This window comes from Lissotriton helveticus, chromosome 8, assembly GCF_964261635.1.
Source record: "Lissotriton helveticus chromosome 8, aLisHel1.1, whole genome shotgun sequence".
Classification (NCBI taxonomy): Eukaryota; Metazoa; Chordata; class Amphibia; order Caudata; family Salamandridae; genus Lissotriton; species Lissotriton helveticus.
The window spans coordinates 1225046939-1225065776 of record NC_136069.1 but is presented as its reverse complement, the minus strand read 5'-3'; the positions used below and the strand labels follow the sequence as shown (position 1 = coordinate 1225065776).

General features: G+C 48.9%; 1 protein-coding gene and 1 long non-coding RNA gene across 20 annotated transcripts in view; one reads left to right on the top strand and one right to left on the bottom strand.

Annotated features, from left to right (window-relative positions):
- Positions 1–18838, bottom strand: part of LOC144773261 (uncharacterized) — a 7170044-nt gene that overhangs the window by 448059 nt on the left and 6703147 nt on the right. The gene's annotated exons all lie outside the window — the stretch shown is intronic.
- LOC144773263 (uncharacterized) overlaps positions 1–18838 on the top strand; it is a 404133-nt gene that overhangs the window by 378573 nt on the left and 6722 nt on the right. For 5 of the 6 annotated variants that reach the window (XR_013599942.1, XR_013599943.1, XR_013599938.1 and 2 more), the window contains one exon: positions 17968–18385. The exons of the other annotated variant lie outside the window; for it this stretch is intronic. This is a non-coding gene — a long non-coding RNA (uncharacterized LOC144773263). Of the gene's footprint in view, positions 1–17967; positions 18386–18838 lie in introns of those variants that run through there. 6 annotated transcript variants of the gene reach the window in all.

Here is an 18838-nt window from a genome sequence, read left to right as displayed (position 1 = left end):
CAAGAATTCTATTGGAAACAGCCAGTAAAATGCAAAGTGAGCTTGAGGGCTGACGTAATAAAGATAATAATCAGGGGCGCCAAGCCCACCCTGTTCAAAGGGAAGAGTCAGAATCTCCCAGTCAAGGAGTGGTTGGAAACCTGCCCAGGCCAGTGAGATAAGCCGCAATCTGAGAAGTCAGCAAAAATGAAGAGACAAAGGAAGAGCCAAATTAACAAATAAATCGATGAACTTGGGCAGGATTATCCTTTTTTTAAAAACATACTTTATTTGTCAATTGCATACAAATCGCAGAGCTCTGCACACCAGAGTCATCTGCCTAATCATACTGCACATTATTACAGGAGCAAGTGACTTTCATAGGTATTCTCCAAGAAAATTATAAGAATGCAAAACACAATATAACCAACCCCCCCAACTCCCCCATCCCTCTCCCCACCCCTTGAAGTTGCACACCATTCGCGTAGTCCATGTCACTGCCTCGATATATATCAACAGAATCTCAGCACAATTGAACACACCTCCCCGGATCCCCCCACCCTGCACCCCCACATCCCGGCTTACATCAGAACTCATCCAAATGGGTGAGCCTCTATGGCAGTTGGCGGCTCCAGCCACAACCCCGGTAATCCACCCATATTTTCCATATTTTTAAATGTTTGCGTGGGCAGCCCCTGGCTACGAACACAGGCTGTTCCAGTCCCATACAAAAATCCAAGCTGTTCTTCCATGTGGTCACCGATGGGGCCCGCGGCTCCTTCCATGCTCTGGTGATATCCCGCTTCGCCAGTGTGAAGCCAAGTTGCATGAGGTGTCGTTTGTAAATGTTACCCCCTATGCCCTCCATGACGTGGAGCAAAGCCAGTTGTGGTGTCTGGGGGAGCTCCTACCCCAGGATCTCTGACAGGCAGGAAAACACCTCCCTCCAAAACCAATCCAGGGAAAGGCAGTGCCAGGTAGTATGTATGAATGTACCCTCCTCCGGACCACATATGAGGCACTCCAGGGAGGTGATCAATCCCGCTCGGTACAGTCGAGCTCGAGTAAAGTAGACCCTGTACAACAAGTTAAGCTGGATGAAGTGAAGGCGCATTGCTATACCCACTTCCCTAGGTGCTGGCAAAGGCTCCCTCCAGTCCTCCTCCAGCTCGCCTACATCCGACTCCCAATCCCCTCGCAGCTTCTGAAGGGAGGTGGAGCAGTGTATAACCAGGGATTGATAGATCCGGGAGATCTTCTTGGTCTCCAAATCCCCAATAAAAACCCTCGCCTCCAGGATTATCATTTTTGCTATGGCAAGGCGGCCCGCTAAAGATAATGGAAGGTGTGTCCATCCTACAAATCTATTGTCTGGCCAATTTAATATACAGCCACAGTTGTTCTTCCACAATTCATCAAAATTCCTACTAAGCCACACCCCCACATGAACAAGTTACTTATCTTCGGTAACGCTTTTTCTGGTGGATACAGTATCTGCCTGTGGATTCTTCACCTTTTGAACAACCTCTGCGCAAGCATTCCACTGAAACTTTTTTCATCGCTCTCCCACGTCGTCAAGAACACACAATAGCACGGCTCCACTTGCGACTCCGTATGACGTCACAGGGGCCATAAGAAGACCTCGTCGGCGTGCTGATGTCAGTTCCACCCATTTTTTCTGTGCCTTCAAGGTGAACGGGTGAACCGACAACATATTGCAAGTATACACAGTATACAATATATATATATACAAATATACACAGTATATGAAAGAATAAAAAAGGAAAACAGGAAAAGCAAAAGCCAACACATTTCCTAACAACAAGCCTCATAGCAAAGTAAATGACATTGAAGTACAAAAAGATGTCATGCACAAAAATCTTTTCGGTAAAAGGAGTTAGACAACGGGGAGGAGGGTGGCTCAGTGAGTAATCCACAGGCAGATACTCTATCCACCAGAAAAAGCGTTACAGAAGGTAAGTAACTTGTTCTTCTGATGTATGCATCTGCCTGTGGATTCCCCACCTTTTGAATTGAATCCCCAAGCAGTCCCTCTCCTGGCGGAGGGTGTCCACCCACTTATACCAAAAAAGCTGTGCAGCACAGACTGTGCAAAATGGCCATCCCCCCTCACCTCTGAATCCAAGCAATAACGCTTTGCGAAAGTGTGGAGGGAGGCCCATGTTGCTCCCTAAAATATGTCTACCACAGGCACACCTCTAGCCAAAGCTTAATATGAAGACTTTTGCCTAGTAGAATAAGCTCTATTACCTTCAGGCGGCTCCTTCTTGGCCAAGTTGTAGCATATCTTGAAGCACAGATGATCCATCTAAAAAGCGTTCTCTTATGGACAGCTTTGCACTTCATATGTCCCATGTAACCAACGAAGAGCTGATCGTCCAGCCTCAAGTCCTTGGTTCTGTCCAAGTAGAAGCTGACTGCCCTTCTAGGATCCAGGCAGTGAAGTCTCTTCTCTTCCATGGAAGGGTGAGGGCGAGGATAGAAAGTAGATAAAGTTATGGTCTGCCCTAGATGAAAAGGAGTGAACACCTTAGGCAGGAAAGAAGCTCTGGTCCTGAGAACCATATTGTCTGCATAAATGGTTGTAAAAGGAGGCTTAAAACTAAGAGCCTGAAGCTCACTTACCCTCCTGGCAGAGGTAATAGCAATTGGAAGAACAGTCTTGAATGTGAGATGCCTCAACGAGCAACAATGAAGAGGCTCAAAAGGAGAACCCATCAGGAAAGTTAGAACCAAATTCAAGTCCCACTGAGGCATAATGAAGGCAGTGGGAGTTATAAAACTCAGTGAGGCCCTTAATAAACCTCATAACTATAGGAGACTTGAACAATGAAGTCTGGTCAGGCAAGCAAAGGAAGGCTGATAAAGCCGACAAGTAACCCTTAACAGTAGCTGCAACAAAACCTTGCTGGGCCAAGGAAAGTGGAAAGCTAAGAACATCAGATAAACGGGCCTTCAAGGGATCTATTGACCTCTCTCCACACCAACTGACAAATCTGGCTCATATACAGGAATATACAGATTTTCTGGAGGGTCTTCTGGCCAATAAAATAACATCCACCACATCAGGTGGGAGAGAGAAAGAACTCAGGTTGGCCGTTCAATCTCCAGGCATGAAGGTGCAGGCCCTCGAGGTGGGGGTATGGAACCCGCCCCTGCAACTGTGAGAGGAGATCTGCCCTGAGACGGAGACGAAGAGGATGGTGCAATGGGAGATAAAGAATGTCTGTGTATCACACCCTTCTTGGCCAAGATGGAGCGATCAATATGACTCGGGCCCGGTCATGACGAATCTTCCTCAGAACTCGAGGATTCAAGGATATGGGAGGAAATGCGTAGAGGAGTTGCGAGCCCCAATCCAACTGAAACGTGTCCCCCAACGCTCCCCGCATCGGATACTGGAGACTGCAGAAAGCTGGGCAGTGCGCATTCTCGTGAGTGGCAAACAGGTCCAACTAAGGAAACCTCGATATCCTGAATCCGTGATGGACCACCTCTGGTCGTGATCGGCCGAGTACTGCCGACTGAGACTGTCCACACGCACATTCAGCACTCCGGCCCAATGATTCGCAATTATGCTAGTCTGATGGTCCAGAGCCCAGGACCAGAGTCACAGAACCTCTCCGCAGAGGTAATACAACCGTACACCTTCCTGCTTGTTGATGTATCATGTCACAGTAGTGTTGTCTGTCAGGACCAGAACTTACTGACCGCAAAGGGGGGAAAGAAAGGCCTTGAGAGCAAAACAAAACGCCTGTAATTCTAGAAGATTGATGTGTAGCAATCTATCTTCTGGAGACCAAAAGCATTTGATCTCCAGATCCTCCAGATGAGCACCTCACCCGAGTGGAGACATCCGTTATCACTGTGACCAACGGTGGAGCAGGTTGAAACGGCTTCCCTTGAGACAGGTTGCCTCGAACACCCCACCATAACAGATCTGCTGCAGTGTCCATTGAGATTCCATCCACCTCCCTGAGATCTCCGTTGTGCGGAAACCACTGCCTGCGGAGGCACGACTAGAGTGCCCTCTTATGCCAGCATGCATGGTCGACCAAAAGTATGCAGGAGGCGATCAGACCGAGCAAGTGTAAGACCTTCAGGACTGGAACTTCCGCCTCTTCTTGAAAGAACGGAATCATAGCCTGGTTATCTAGTATCCTCTGAGGAGGCAGGAAGGAACGATCCACAGTAGTGTGCAGTAACAACCCTACGAACAGGTTATGCTGGGAGAGAACCAGGTGAGATTTGGGTACATTTATCAAAAAATCCAAGTCGAACAATGTGAGAAAGTGCCCTCTTTCTTGCAAGGTATGCCCACACTTTTTCTTGAATTGCTGATGTTCTTTGACTGAGTGTGCCCTGGGCTCCTGCTAATCAGGTACACCGGGCCTATGTTCCTTCCCTAAAATTGTATTGAACCCTAATCCCAATTGACATCTCTGGCCACATGTCAGCCCCTGGTAAATGGTACCAGAGGTACCCAGGGCACTCTGACCAGAGAAGGCCTCTAAGGGCTGCAGCACTTATTGTGCCACTCATAGAGGCCCTGTACCCTGACAGTCACACACTGCCTTTGCAGGCTGCGTGTCTTGGTGCAGAACAAAGTGAAGAGTCAATATGGCACACATCCCTGTGTGCCATGCCCACAAACCACGTCCCTGGTATACATCAGTCATCCCTCTAGCTGGGTGCCCTATGCCAGTGGTGAGGGTACAGTTGCATGGGCCATGTGCCTCTACAGTACCCAGGTCCATTCCTGGCCACTGTAAGTACAGTGCTGCTATTAAGAGTATATGGTGCTGGGAGTTTGTCATTACAAACTCCCCAGCACCATAATGGCTACACTGAAGACTGGGAAGTTTGGTATCAACCTTCTCAGCACATTAAACCCACACTTATGCCAGTGTGGGATTTAATGTAAAATGCACAACAGAGGGCATCTTAGAGATGCCCCCTGAAACTCAAACAACTACTAGTGACCTGACTGAGTGGCTGCCTAGGCTGCTACCACCAGACATGTTTCTGGGTCCCTGGGTCAAGAGCTGCTGCTCTTGGTGGCCTGAAACAATGCACATCATGGGACGAGGTGCCAAGCCTCCTCCCCCAGGATGGGCAGTGTAGGAGAGTAGGGTCTGCTATCCTATGGTCCCCCCAATTATTTGCTTTTTGCTTTACTGGTTTTCGACTTAATGTGGCTGTGGGCCTGCTAATCAGACCCACAGCCCTGCTGTTCTCTCTCTAAATTTCACACCATGTACTTTAGGTACATCACCAATTGGGATTTGGGTCACTCTTATGAGTCCCTGTACAGTGTACTATAGGTATCCAGGGCATAGGTGCACCCAAGGCCTACCAGGGGCTGCCGCATATCTTTTGCCACCCCTGGCTGGCCATCCAAACTGACACAACTGACTGATCACTCAGCTGGGGCAAGGTTGTGTAATCACCCCTTGCTTAGATATAGTATATCTATGTCTAACCTTATATCTGGACACATACACAACTATAAGTCACTCCTATGGCAGGCCTTAACAATCCTGAAGGCAGAGTGCTTGGTTTTATGTGAGGTGTTGCTCTAGCATGAGCTGAGCCTGTTTGCAGCTTTCGGAACCATGTCCTTATAGCTGTTCCAGGATATTGCCATGCCATATACTCTTAAGTGCATTATGTACCTCGCGGTCAGATGTTAACTTTGGTTTGGCTTTATCAAAACATGTTGTGTAAGGTGTCATACGCTTTGGAATACTACCCCCTCGCCAATTCTGGTGACGGGGGTAGCATTCCACCCTTCTAGAGGGAGAAGACATGTTGCTTCTATTAATCCCGGTTAAAGTTAACCAGAGCCTCAGTATCACAAAATGGATGCTGTGGCCACAGACACAAGTCTGACCTCCTGCTGCTGGGAGTCCTTCCAGTGAGGGAGGCTTGGACAATAGGTTTCCTGTCACAGGGAGGTGCTAGCACCACCCCAGACAGGAGATAGTGGATTGGGGCTGGGAGGGCTGAGTGAAACGAGACACTGCCTGGGGCACACAAGGTGTGCCATGCATAGGCCAGTTCAAACCGGTACTGTGGCACTCCAGCTCCATCTCTGGTGCGAAACTGGACAAAGGGAAAGGGGTGTAACCACCCCCTTTCTGGGTCCCACCCATAGGAGGGTCCTAGCAGGTAATCCACCCCCTAGATATGGTATATAGGTAGGAGCTGAGTCCCAAGACTTTAGATAATCCTGACTGAAACTCTGATATGAAACTCTGGACCCTTCGACATCCTACTCGACGTAGAAGACTGAAGAATCTCCCTTGTGGTCAAGGAGTGACCACCCTGTGCAAGCAGGCTCCATCAAGCGCTCAACAGTTTGCTTTGTCGGTGCTCCCGCCAGAGCTTGAACACAGAGCCTGACAAGACCTGGACTTCCAGACATCCAACAGCCCGATCCACAGCCACAGCAAAGCTGAGACCCGTGGAGGCGACAAGAGATGTGGGACTGGCCATCTTGAAAGCCAGCAAATCACTTTCCGTGCAGCTTCTGAGGCACCCTCGAAGTTGTGCATTGGGGATTGAGAAGCCCCAGCCCCAAGCATCCAATGCACAGAAGCTCACCTCTCCACACTCACCGAGTGCTGCATGGGGCCCTTTTGCATTTTCCTGCTTGACGCGTCTGTCCAGTCACTTGCCCATTGGCTAGTGGCCTCTGTGACGATGAAACCTTGAAGTTCCAACACTGGTCTGGTTGCTCCAGACTGGCCCTTGCTCCCCTGAAAAGGAGCAGCCCATCAGACCTTGCTGGTCTGATCCAGTAGCCATCTTTGATTCCTGCGTGGGTTGCATTTGCCAAGGCCTGTTGATTCTGATTCAAGAACCGACACCGCCAACAGCTAGAGCCTTTGTGGGACAGTCCGTGCCCAGCTTCTGGTCATCGTCGACACCTCCTGGTCCACGTGGCAGCAGAGACAAGCTTCATGACATCACCTGATTGCTCCCCAACATCGCCTGGTTCCTTCCTGGTTCCTTCCTGGTCACTGGCTAGTGACCCAGACTCTGTCCCCTCTGCTTTCAGGTACTCTTCATCCTCGATCCGCCCTTGGATCCAACCGGACTCTTCTCTCCTGGTCGCCTGCAGCATCTTTTCTCCAAGGCTTCATAGAACTCCACCACGAAACCTGACACACTTTGACACCTACGCACCCGCTTCCTGTGGGTGAGGTAACGCGAGTACTGCGGTGCTCCTGTAAAGGGTTGCACTCCTAGTGTCCTAGTTTAAAGTGGTTAGCTTCTAGTCCAGTCGGAAGACTCCTAAAGCTTTAACTTTCTAACTTTACGCACCCATTGACTTCTATGTGTGCACGCGTGTGCATTTAGACACTGCACCCGCATCCCGTGGGCCTCCTGCTCCCTAACTACTGTTAGTCCAGTGTAGCCCCAGTGATTCCAAAGGCCCTAGGCCTTACCATTGTTCATGACGTGATTCTTATACCACTATTTTAGTATATGGTTTAGCGGGCCACCAGGGCCTATCCATATTTGTGCAACTTTTGTATGTTATATTAAGTTACTTGTTATGCCCTTGTGCTCCTGTGCTCATAAAGAGTTCAGGGGATTGATTTAGAAATAAATACATATACATTTTGAATATATAACCTGTGTGGTGTCCTTTCATTTGGTATTAAAAGGTTTGCATATGGTAAAACAGCTGGCTTCACATGCCCTCTTGAGTTTAGCCTAAGACTGCTTTTGTCCATGCTACCCCTAGAATACCTGGTCTATAAGGTTGACTTTACATTCTTTACCATAAGGGTTCTTTGGACTGGTGCAAGGTGCTCACTAGAATAGTGAACATCATATACCATACCAACTTCTCACATTGGTGTGCAGCGGTTGGGATTTGAGCTTGCTGTTGTTTTACCAATTGTAAATCTTTGATATAATTTGAAAGATCACATTAGGTACCATAGGTACATGTAACAAGACTTAGAATACATAAGTTCTACTGAACTTAGTTGTTGTAGAGGAAAGGGCCTAGCACATCCTGACTACAACTCCTAGAGAGGTTCTAGTAGGTAAACACATAGTGTAGGTAGGTGCACACACCACACCTCACTAGAATCATGTCTACCACAGGGGAGCCAAGTACGACTCTTCCTGGGGCAGGTGACCCTCCCAGGGCACCATCTAGATATGAAATGCTCAATTTCCAAGAGATGAGGCACTTGTGCACCTCAGGGAGATTGAAACAGGGTTCTAACCCTACCATTTCCCACTTGATAGAAGTCCTAGAAAGGGCTGATGCTGAGAAGGCCTCTAGACAGGAACCCTCAGTGCAGGCAGAAGAGGTCTTACCCTCTACAGATGATGCATCTGGAACTACTATCATGAATGAGGAGGGAGATGAAAACGAGGAAGGCTCTGAAGAAGAGATTTTCCAAGATAGCCAGGTTCAAGTAGGAAGACTTAGCGAGGCTAACCTTAGCCTACATTGGGCTGACAATGGGGAACACCCATACAGACCAATCAGTAGACTTAACATGGGGTATGAGAGGAGGAGGTCTCACTCAGGTGACTCCCACCACTCTCAGGCCTCTAGGGGACCCAATAACCCTGCTCATAGAAGGATGACCTCTCCTGAAAGGAGGGAGCATCAGTCTAGGATGAAGAAAGCTAATCTGAGGATTGAGAGGCCAGAACTTGAAGTTGCCCTTGCCAAAGATAAGCTTGCCCTAGCTAGAGAGCAGAAGTTGGGTGGGTCAAGACCCACCGGTGGCAGCAATATCCCTAAGGATAAAGACAGATCCCATGAGAATTCTAAGCACCTGAGTAAGATAGTGCCTCCCTTCAAAGTTGGGGATGACACCCATAAGTGGATAACTGCTTTGGAAAGGGCCTGCAAAGTCCAGGAGGTCCCCCAGAGTCAGTGGGCAGCTATCTTGTGGCTCTCCTTTGAAGAGAAAGGCAGAGATAAGCTCCTCACAGTTAGTGATGAGGATGCTAATAACTACCCTGTCCTGAAGAGTGCTCTAATTGATGGGTTTGGCCTAACCACTGAACAGTACAGGTTGATGTTCAGAGATACCCGGAAGACACAGACTCAAGACTGGACTGATTTTCTTGATTGTGCCACTAAGGCTCTGGAAGGTTGGGTACTGGGAAGTAAGGTTAAGGACTATACAGGATTGTATAGTTTGATCATGAGAGACCAAAACCTTAATAATAGTCAGAACCAGTTGTTGCACCAACACCTGATTGACTCAGATCTGACCTCTCCCCAAGAATTGGGAAAGAAGGCAGACAAATGGGTCAGAACCAGGGTTAAGCAGAAGCCCCAGAACCAAGGTGGTGATCAGAAGAAGGCAGACCAAAAGGGTGGAGATCAAAAACAAAAAGACCAGAAGTCTTCTTCAGGCCTCCAAATTACTTCTAATTAGGGGAGGTCCCAAAATTCCAAGAAAAGAAGAAAGAAGGTCCAAAGAAACCTTGGTGTAATTATTGTAAAACTGCCTCTCACTGGTTTGGTGAGTGCACCAAGAAAGGTACAGCCCCTACCAGTGCAGCCCCTAAGGCAACTGCACCCCCTAGTACAGTCAGCAGTGGGAGTTCCCAACCCAAGGCTATAGTGGGGTTATCTATGGTTACTGAGGTGGATCCTGGCCTAGTCAGGATTCCCACTCAGGCTGTCCTTATCTGTGATGTGGACATGGCTATGTCTACTACTGTGAGTCCCAATACTTTGGGCAAGTACAGACAGACACCTTTGATAAATGACAAAGTGGCTCAGGCCTACGGGGACACATGTGCCAGTGTCACTATGGTGACCCCCAACTTTGTGGACCCTGGACAGATTGTACTGGGTGATAATTACCTGGTGACCAATGCTAGCAATGTCACTACTACACATTGTGTGGCAGTTGTTAATTTCTCCTGGGGAGGGGTAACTGGCCTCAAAAGAGTTGTGGTAAGTGCAGACCTCCCAGTTGAATGTCTTTTGGGCAATGATCTAGAAAACTCAGTATGGTCAGAAGTGGAGTACAGGACTCATGCAGAGATGTTAGGTATTTCAGCACATGTCCTTGCTGTGACCAGGTCACAGGCCAAAAAGTGCTTACCTGAACCAGTGCTGGATCTGGAAACAATAGACCAGACACAACCCAAGAGAAAGAGCAAGAGGGTTACGGCAGTGCCTTCCCCCCTGCTTCAGGTTGAGGATCAGCCCTCCCAGGAGCATGATTCTGTGATCCAAGAGGGAACTGTCCCAGAAGAGCTTGAGCCTGACCAGGTTGAGTTTCTTGGGACAGGGGGACCCTCCAGGGCAGATCTGAGGCAGGCTCAATTAGATTGTTCCTCTCTTGAACCCCTCAGACAGCAGGCTGATGCTGAGGCTGTTGGGAATGCTCAAGGTACCCATGAAGTGTATTGGGATGATGGGCTCCTTATTCAGAGGCTAGAGACCCCAAGCCTGGTGCTTCCAGGAGGTTGGTTATACCTCTGCAATTTAGGGGCTTCCTTCTTACCTTGGCCCATGATTTTCCCTTAGCAGGATACCTGGGCCAGAACAAGACTTGGGACAGGCTTGTCCCTCACTTTCACTGGCCCCATATGTCAGAAGATACCAAGGAGTTTTGTCGCTCCTGTGTTACCTGCCAGGCCAGTGGCAAATCAAGTGGCACAACAAAGGCCCCCCTCATACCACTACCTGTGGTGGGGGTACCCTTTGAGAGAGTGGGGATAGACATTGTTGGACCAATGGACCCCCAAATAGCATCTGGGCACAGATTTATACTGGTGGTAGTGGATCATGCCACCAGGTATCCAGAAGCTATTCCCCTGAGGACCACAACAGCTCCTGTTGTGGCAAGGGCCCTACTTGGAGTTTTCTCCAGAGTGGGCTTTCCAAAGGAGGTTGTCTCTGACAGAGGTGCAAACTTCAAGTCAGGATTTTCGACTGCAATGTTTAAGGAGTGTGGTGTTATTTATAAATTCACTACACCCTACCATCCACAGTGCAATGGGCTTGTTGAAAGGTTCAACAAGACCCTCTAGGGTATGATCAAGGGTTTACCTGAAAAGCTTAGGCGAAGATGAGACATCCTTCTACCCTGCCTTCTGTTTGCTTACAGAGAGGTCCCACAAAAGGGGGTTGGCTACAGCCCTTTTGAGCTTTTGTTTGGGCATCTTGTAAGGGGACCCCTATGTCTGGTGAAGGAAGGATGGGAGTTACCTCTCAAAAAGCCTAAACAAGACATAGTGGACTATGTACTTGGTCTCCGCTCCAGGATGGCTGAGTATATAAAAAAGGCTTCTAAAAACCTTGAGGCTAGCCAAGAACTTCAAAAAGCTTGGCATGACTAAAAGGCTGTGCTGACTGAGTACCAGCCAGGACAGAAGGTGTGGGCGTTGGAGCCAGTGGCCCTAGCAGCACTCCAGGACAAATGGTCTGGACCCCACACCATTGTTGAGAAAAAGGGAGAGGTCACCTACTTGGTGGACCTTGGCAACCCTAGGAGCCCCCACAGGGTGCTCCATGTCAACAGACTCAAAGCATATGTTGACAGGGCAGACATGGGCTTGCTCATGGCTACAGATGAGGGACAGGAGGAAGAGAGTGGCCCTCTCCCAGACCTGTTGACTCAGAACTCTGATGATGGTTCAGTTGATGGAGTGGCCTTGTCAGGCAGCCTCACTGACCAGCAGCAACAGGACTGCAGACAAGTTCTGCAGGCTTTTAGACATATGTTTTCATTAACACCTAGTCAGACTAACTGGTGCACCCATGAGGTGGACACTGGTGACAGTCTGCCTGTGAAGAGTAAGATCTACAGGTAACCTGACCATGTCAGGGACTGTATAAAGACTGAGGTGCAGAAAATGCTTGAATTGGGAGTAATTGAGCCATCAGAGAGCCCCTGGGCCAGTCCAGTAGTCTTTGTACCAAAACCTCACACCCAAGATGGTAAGAGAGAGATGAGGTTCTCTGTGGACTATAGAGGTCTCAATGCTGTCACTAGGACAGATGCTCACCCACCTGGGACCTCAGTGTCAGGTGACCCTTGACCCTGCTTCAGGGCCGGTCGCTCCACACACTGCGCGACTCCCCGTGAGTGTGCCCAAGTTCCCCCGCTACTGCCGCGAGTTCTGGGCTTTGCTTGTGCCTGCATTTGCTGCCCGTGACTGTGATTTAATACTTGTTGTATTGTTTATTGATTTGCCCCCTCGACTCTGTTTTCCCGCTCTGTTCTCCCCCTGCTCCCCACCGCTGCTCACCTGCAGCCCCGCCCTTTCCTCTTCTGTGCCCCCTTCCCATTCGCCGCCCCGCTCCCGCCTCCCAGCTGCTCCTCCCTCCCACTTCACCATTTATGGCGGAGTCAACGCGTACGCACAGCGATCACACGCAGCCGGCGCGCCCAAGGCAAGCCCGTCTATGCCCGTTCACGCCTGGACCACGCCCAGCGCCAGGAACCCTGGTCCCCAATGATACCGGCCCACCCGACTGATCTACGATGCCGCCACCCTCCATGCACTCAACACCGGCCGGAACCCCGCCTGCCACCGAGCCACCCCGAGACGCACCCACGGACCCTTCACCTGCCAAGCATGCAAATTCACCAGCCTCCGGACCTGCACCGCACCCGCCAGACCAGGCACCAGCAAAAATCACCACAAGTGCATCCTGCTCAACACCCGCTCAATCCACAGGCACGCCGTCGAACTCTGGAACCTCCTTGACACAACAGCGCCGGACATCGCCTTCCTCACAGAAACCTGGATGAACGCCTCCTCAAACCCCCGATATTGCCATAGCCATCAGAGAGGGCTACAAAATCACCCGGAGGGACCGCGTCAACCAAACCGGAGGAGGCATCGCCATCGTCCACAAAAACACCATCCGCATCACAACCAACTCCGACGACACCCTCACCGCCGCCGAGCACCTTCACTTCCAGATACACACCGACCCCAAGATCACCCTCAGAGGCACTCTCATCTACAGACCCCCAGGACCACGCGCACAATTCAGCGAAGCCATCGCAGACTTCATCAGCCCGCACGCCCTCACCTCCTCAGACTACATCCTCCTAGGGGACCTCAACTTCCACCTGGAAAACAACAACGACAACAACACCACCACCCTGCTGGACAACCTCGCCAACCTCGGACTCAAGCATCTAGTGAACACCCCCACCCACTACGCCGGCCACACGCTTGACCCAGTCTTCTCCTCCAGCAACCACATCTCCTTCAGCCACTCCACCGCACTACACTGGACAGATTACAGCTGCGTCCACTTCAACTTCAGGAGAACCACGACGCACCACCACCCGCAGCAGGTTCCCCAAAGACGCTGGAGCAAGATCACAGCCGACCAGCTCACCACCTCCCTAAGCCACAACCCGCCCACCAACACGACGGACCCCAACGAAGCAGCCCGCAACCTCACACAGTTGCTCACCAACTGCGCCGATGCCCTTGCACCACTGAAGAATCCTCCCAGCAGACCCGGCAGTAAGAAAGCCTCATGGTTTACCAACAACCTCAAAAACTCCAAGAAATCCTGCCGTACCCTTGAGAAAGCCTGGCGCCACGACCAGTCAACAGAAAACATGACAGCACTCAAGAACGCCATCCGCAACCACCACCAGCTGATTCACACCACCAAAAGGACAACATTCAGAGAACGACTGGACAACAACACCCACAACAGCAAGGAACTCTTCAGCATCGTTAAAGAGCTCTCCAACCCCAGCGCCTGCAACAATGACATTACACCCTCGCAAGACCTCTGCGACTCACTCGCCACGTTCTCCCACCGCAAGATCGCCGACATACACAACAGCTTCGGCGCCCAAACCACGCACCCAACCACCGAACCAGCGCCCCCCACCACCACCCTCTGCACCTGGACCTCGGTCAACACCGAAGACACCACCCGCATGATGAACACCATCCACTCCGGCTCCCCAACTGACCCCTGTCCACGCCACATCTTTAACAAAGCCGACTCCATCATCGTACCCCAACTCTGGAACATCATTAACAGCTCCTTCGCATCCGCCACCTTCCCAGAGAGCTGGAAACATGCGGAGCTCAGCGCCCTCCTGAAGAAACCCACCACGGACCCCACGGACCCCACGGACCTCAAGAACTTCCGCCCCATCTATCTCCTCCCCTTCCCTGCCAAAGTCATCGAGAAGACCGTCAACAAACAACTCTCCACCTTCCTCGAGACAAACGGATCTCTCGACCCCTCGCAGTCCGGTTTCCGAGCAAACCACAACACCGAGACCGCCATCATCGCAGCCACCGACAACATCAGGGCCCTGCTCGACAACGGGGAAACTGCTGCCCTCATCCTCCTCGACCTATCGGCCGCATTTGACACGGTCTGCCACCGCACCCTAACAACCCGCCTCCACCACGCCTGGATCCAAGGGAAGGCCCTGGAATGGATCACCTCCTTCCTCTCCGACAGAACTCAGAGAGTCCGCCTCCCCCTCTTCCGCTCAGCGGCCACCAAGATCATCTGCGGCGTACCTCAAGGCTCCTCGCTCAGCCCCACCCTCTTGACCGTCTACATGAGCCCCCGCGCAGCCATCGCACGCCAACACAACCTAAACATCATCTCCTACGCTGACGATATGCAGATGATCCTCTCCCTCACCAACGACCCCACCACCGCCAGCCTCCAGGAAGGAATGAAAGACGTCGCAGAATGGATGAAGCTCAGCCGCCTGAAACTGAACTCAGACAAGACGGAAGTACTCATCCTTGGACCATCCCCCTCCGCCTGGGACAACTCCTGGTGGCCCCCCGCACTGGGCACCGCCCCCAAGCCCACGGACCACGCACGCAACCTGGGCTTCATCCTGGACTCCTCCCTTACGATGACCAAACAAGTCAACGCCGTCTCGTCATCTTGCTTCAACACCCTGCGCATGCTCCGAAAGATCTTCCGGTGCATCCCCACCGAAACTAGGAAGACGGTCACCCAAGCCCTCGTCACCAGCCGACTGGACTACGGGAACACCCTCTACACCGGAACCACAGCCAAACTACAGAAAAAACTCCAGCACATACAGAACGCTTCTGCACGACTCATCCTGGACATCCCCCATCAAATTAAACAGAGCATTTTAACCCTTTAGGTGCTGCCGTCGGCCAACGGTCGTCACGGGCACTACCTCCCCAGTGCTGCGTGCGACCGCTGGACGTCCAGTTCAGCACTGGATAATGGACAGCGCAGCACTGGGGAGGTTTGTTTACGAGCTCCTAAGGTGTTAAGGAGATGGGAACTACTCCAAAACGAGAGTGAATTTAATGGGATATTTCAAGAGAAACCCACATTTGCCCATACTAGGGGACGTAATTTGATGGATTTATTACGCTCACCCCAAGGTTCGCAAATCTTACCTGAATATAAACGTACCATGAAATGCAAAAACTGTGTTCATTGTAATAACATTATTATTGGCAACAGTGTTACTCATCCTATGACAGGTAAAAAGATCAACCTCAAGCATACTTCAGACTGTAATAGTACCAATCTAGTCTGTTGTTTGAAATGCCCTTGCGGCAAATTGTACGTGGGAAAAACAGAACGTAAACTCAAAATTAGACTCACAGAGCACAAGAGTAACATTAGGACCAAGCAGCGAAGTTCCCCTCTAGCTACGCACTGGGATGAAAATTACCACAGTATATCACAACTACGTGCACAGATTCTAGAAATAGTACCCAAGAAAGATGGTCAAGACAACTCTGCTAGATTATTGCAGCGTGAAACATACTGGATAGATTTTTTATGCACAGGAATCCCCAACGGTCTGAATGATCGGTTAGATTTGGGATGCTTTTTATAAATACATTGTTAAGCCTGACTGTACAGACGACTTATATAAATGTAGGAAGCTCTTCCTCTTGATACTCCCATGATGCATTGTTATATATTATGTACATTTTTTCCTGACTTTCTACTTCTTTTAAAGTTCATTTTTACAACGGTCCATTCTATGACAACAGGTTTATAGGAGAGTCACCCAGTTATGGAGCATATATTTATGGCACATTTTGATCTCCCAAGGCATGTATAATTGAGATGTCATTGATATATGATATAAATAAGTGTAAAAGTATGGACACATTGGATGTATTTTTGCACATATGTTAATCAGAGTGTATAATGCTCTGTGGTAAACATGGAGTAACTAGGTATGTAATGTTTGGTGTTAACATGTCACGAAAGAGAGGGTGAAATGTAATGCATACTGATCAACACACACAAGGCAACTACATCAGTCATACACATCTATTGATTCATATTCTTAACACTAGGTTCGTTACACAGTCATATTTTAAGTACCTATGTGTTAGACATGAGTCACCTACTAGATATTCTGTGGTAAATCTCTGCATACTTGGCTGCAGTCAGCATCAGTATACACGTTCCTTAGTTGTCTTCACGTCAACAAGATCAGTAACCTGGATAGTCACGTTTATCAATAGTGTTAGATATACATCTCTACAGATACACATTTCCCTTTTTGTAACCAATGTGCGTTTACTGCCGCCAGTTATATTTGGTTCTGAGACTACAATTCCCAGAGTCATCTTCCACAGCGCGGGACCCGAGGAACTCTTTATATTTCTGTATGGTAACCTTGCGCGGTATTATGGTTTCACCTATCGAGCACTCACTCAGCCAGCGCATCACTTCGAGCTTACAGGTAAACTATATTTGCAATTTGCCAGTATATCAGTTTTTCCCTGGACACTTCCGAGTTCAGGTTTAAATAACTTTTCCGCAATTAACTGGAGTTTGGTAAATTTTGAGATTAGTGCACGTTTATGTCTCCATCAGATTCGGCGACGAAACTACCGTGTAACCACACACCGCACGTGTCCTTTTTCGCGTATTTATGCTGCGGGTTACCTGCCAGCAACTACAAAGGTACATCCGATCTCCCATTATATAATTTATATAACTAGAGAATCACATTGTTGATTTTTTGTGGCAACTAGCTCGCCATTTGAGTGATACACCTATATCTGTTATCCTACAGACACAGAAGTCTGGACGAGACATCTCTTATGCTTTAAGGCATTTGCAGATCGTGATCGTTGCACTTTCGAGACATACGCAGGTACGCTATATTTCAAATATTTAGGGCAGATGGTAGTTATTGAGGTCTACCAAACATGCGCTACTGAAGGTTACATTATGTCATTGTTTCCATTCTTTCAGTTTTTTCCTGAAAGGCCTGACGATTTCCCTTCAATCGGATTATCTTGGGCACCCTCCAGTAACCTGCCAGTACGCGTAGGTTAAATACGATTTAGGTGAATCAGATTTTATCAATACTACACTGTTTATCACCTCTTAGATATATTCCCTAACTACAATAATACTGTTTATTTTGCATCTCTAGCTTTGCAGCCACCACGCGCATAGGATAACCTAGGTTTATACACCAGAGCATAGGAATTCATTCCACAGCCTCATAACACTACAGAGGTACGTGATGTTAGAATTTAGATGTTCAGTTAATACCAAAGGGATATTATTTTTATTTTGTTTAGTACAGTGTCATTTATTTTTTGAGTTTAATCCTGACCCATTGGTATCTCCTTTTCGTATGTTTAGGTTGTCTTTTTTGTTTATGTACCCATAGAAATGTATCGTTATTAGGCGTAGACTGATGAGGATTTGTCACGCATGTCTATTTGTACCTTGGGCACGATCAAACAACGTTGGCATCATCACATGTATTGTTGAATGACATGTTTTTCTCCTGTTTTTCTTTGGTTCCATCTTGTGTACTACAATCTATGTTGGCACCATCGTATGTATTGATGTATATAATGCTCTTCTTCTGTTCCCCCTGAAGTGTCTGAAAACAACTGTTTCATTGTTAATTCTCGTGATATTACACTGTAACTTTATTTTCTATTGATCGGCTGTTTGTATATATTTTGTAGGATTTTCCCCTGACGAAGGGTACCTTCAGGTCCCGAAATGCATTGGGCACCATGTCGTGAGAACATTGAACCAACAGTTTTATGAGTGACTATGAATTTTGTTTCCTCAGTTGACCAAGAGATGAGTCAGCAACACATATGGTCTTCAACTCATTAACTGTGAAAACATTAACTAATATTTATTTCCTTAAAATGTACTTTTATGTACAAAAAGACTCACAGTTATGATGTATACTCTGTAAAAATGGACAGACTATACATATATGTAGAAAAATAAAAAACTAAATGTGTAAGTGAATATAACTCTACAGTATTGATTATTTTAAATCTGTTGTTGTAGTACCGGAAAAGGGTCTCTTTTCCCTGAAGGAACAGTGCACTCTATAAGTAGGTTCCCCCTGCTTCCCCTCAATAAGCATCCCCCATCACAGCCACATCTCTGCCCATCTGAGAGCCCTGCACTGGCTCCCCGTCAGCAAGAGGATCACGTTCAGACTCCTCACCCAAGCACACAAGGCCCTCCATGACAGGGCCCCCCGAATACCTCAACAGCCGCCTCACATTCTACACTCCCACCCGCCAGCTCCGATCTGCCAGCCTCGCCCTCGACAGCGTCCCACGATTTCGCAGAACCACCGCCGGAGGAAGATCCTTCTCCTGTCGTGTTTTGGCAGCTCCTGAGTTAGCGTTTAGCACAGCTACACGGTCTTTTCTGTTAACTTGACCAAAACGAACGGGGGCCATTTTGAATCCCTCTGACTTCCGTTTCCTATGAACACGCTGCCTCGTGGTCAGTGTGCCCTTTCGTCCTTTCTCGATACCCATGGTCACTATTCTGCTCGGCAACAGGCTATTTTTAGTACTGGTCAAG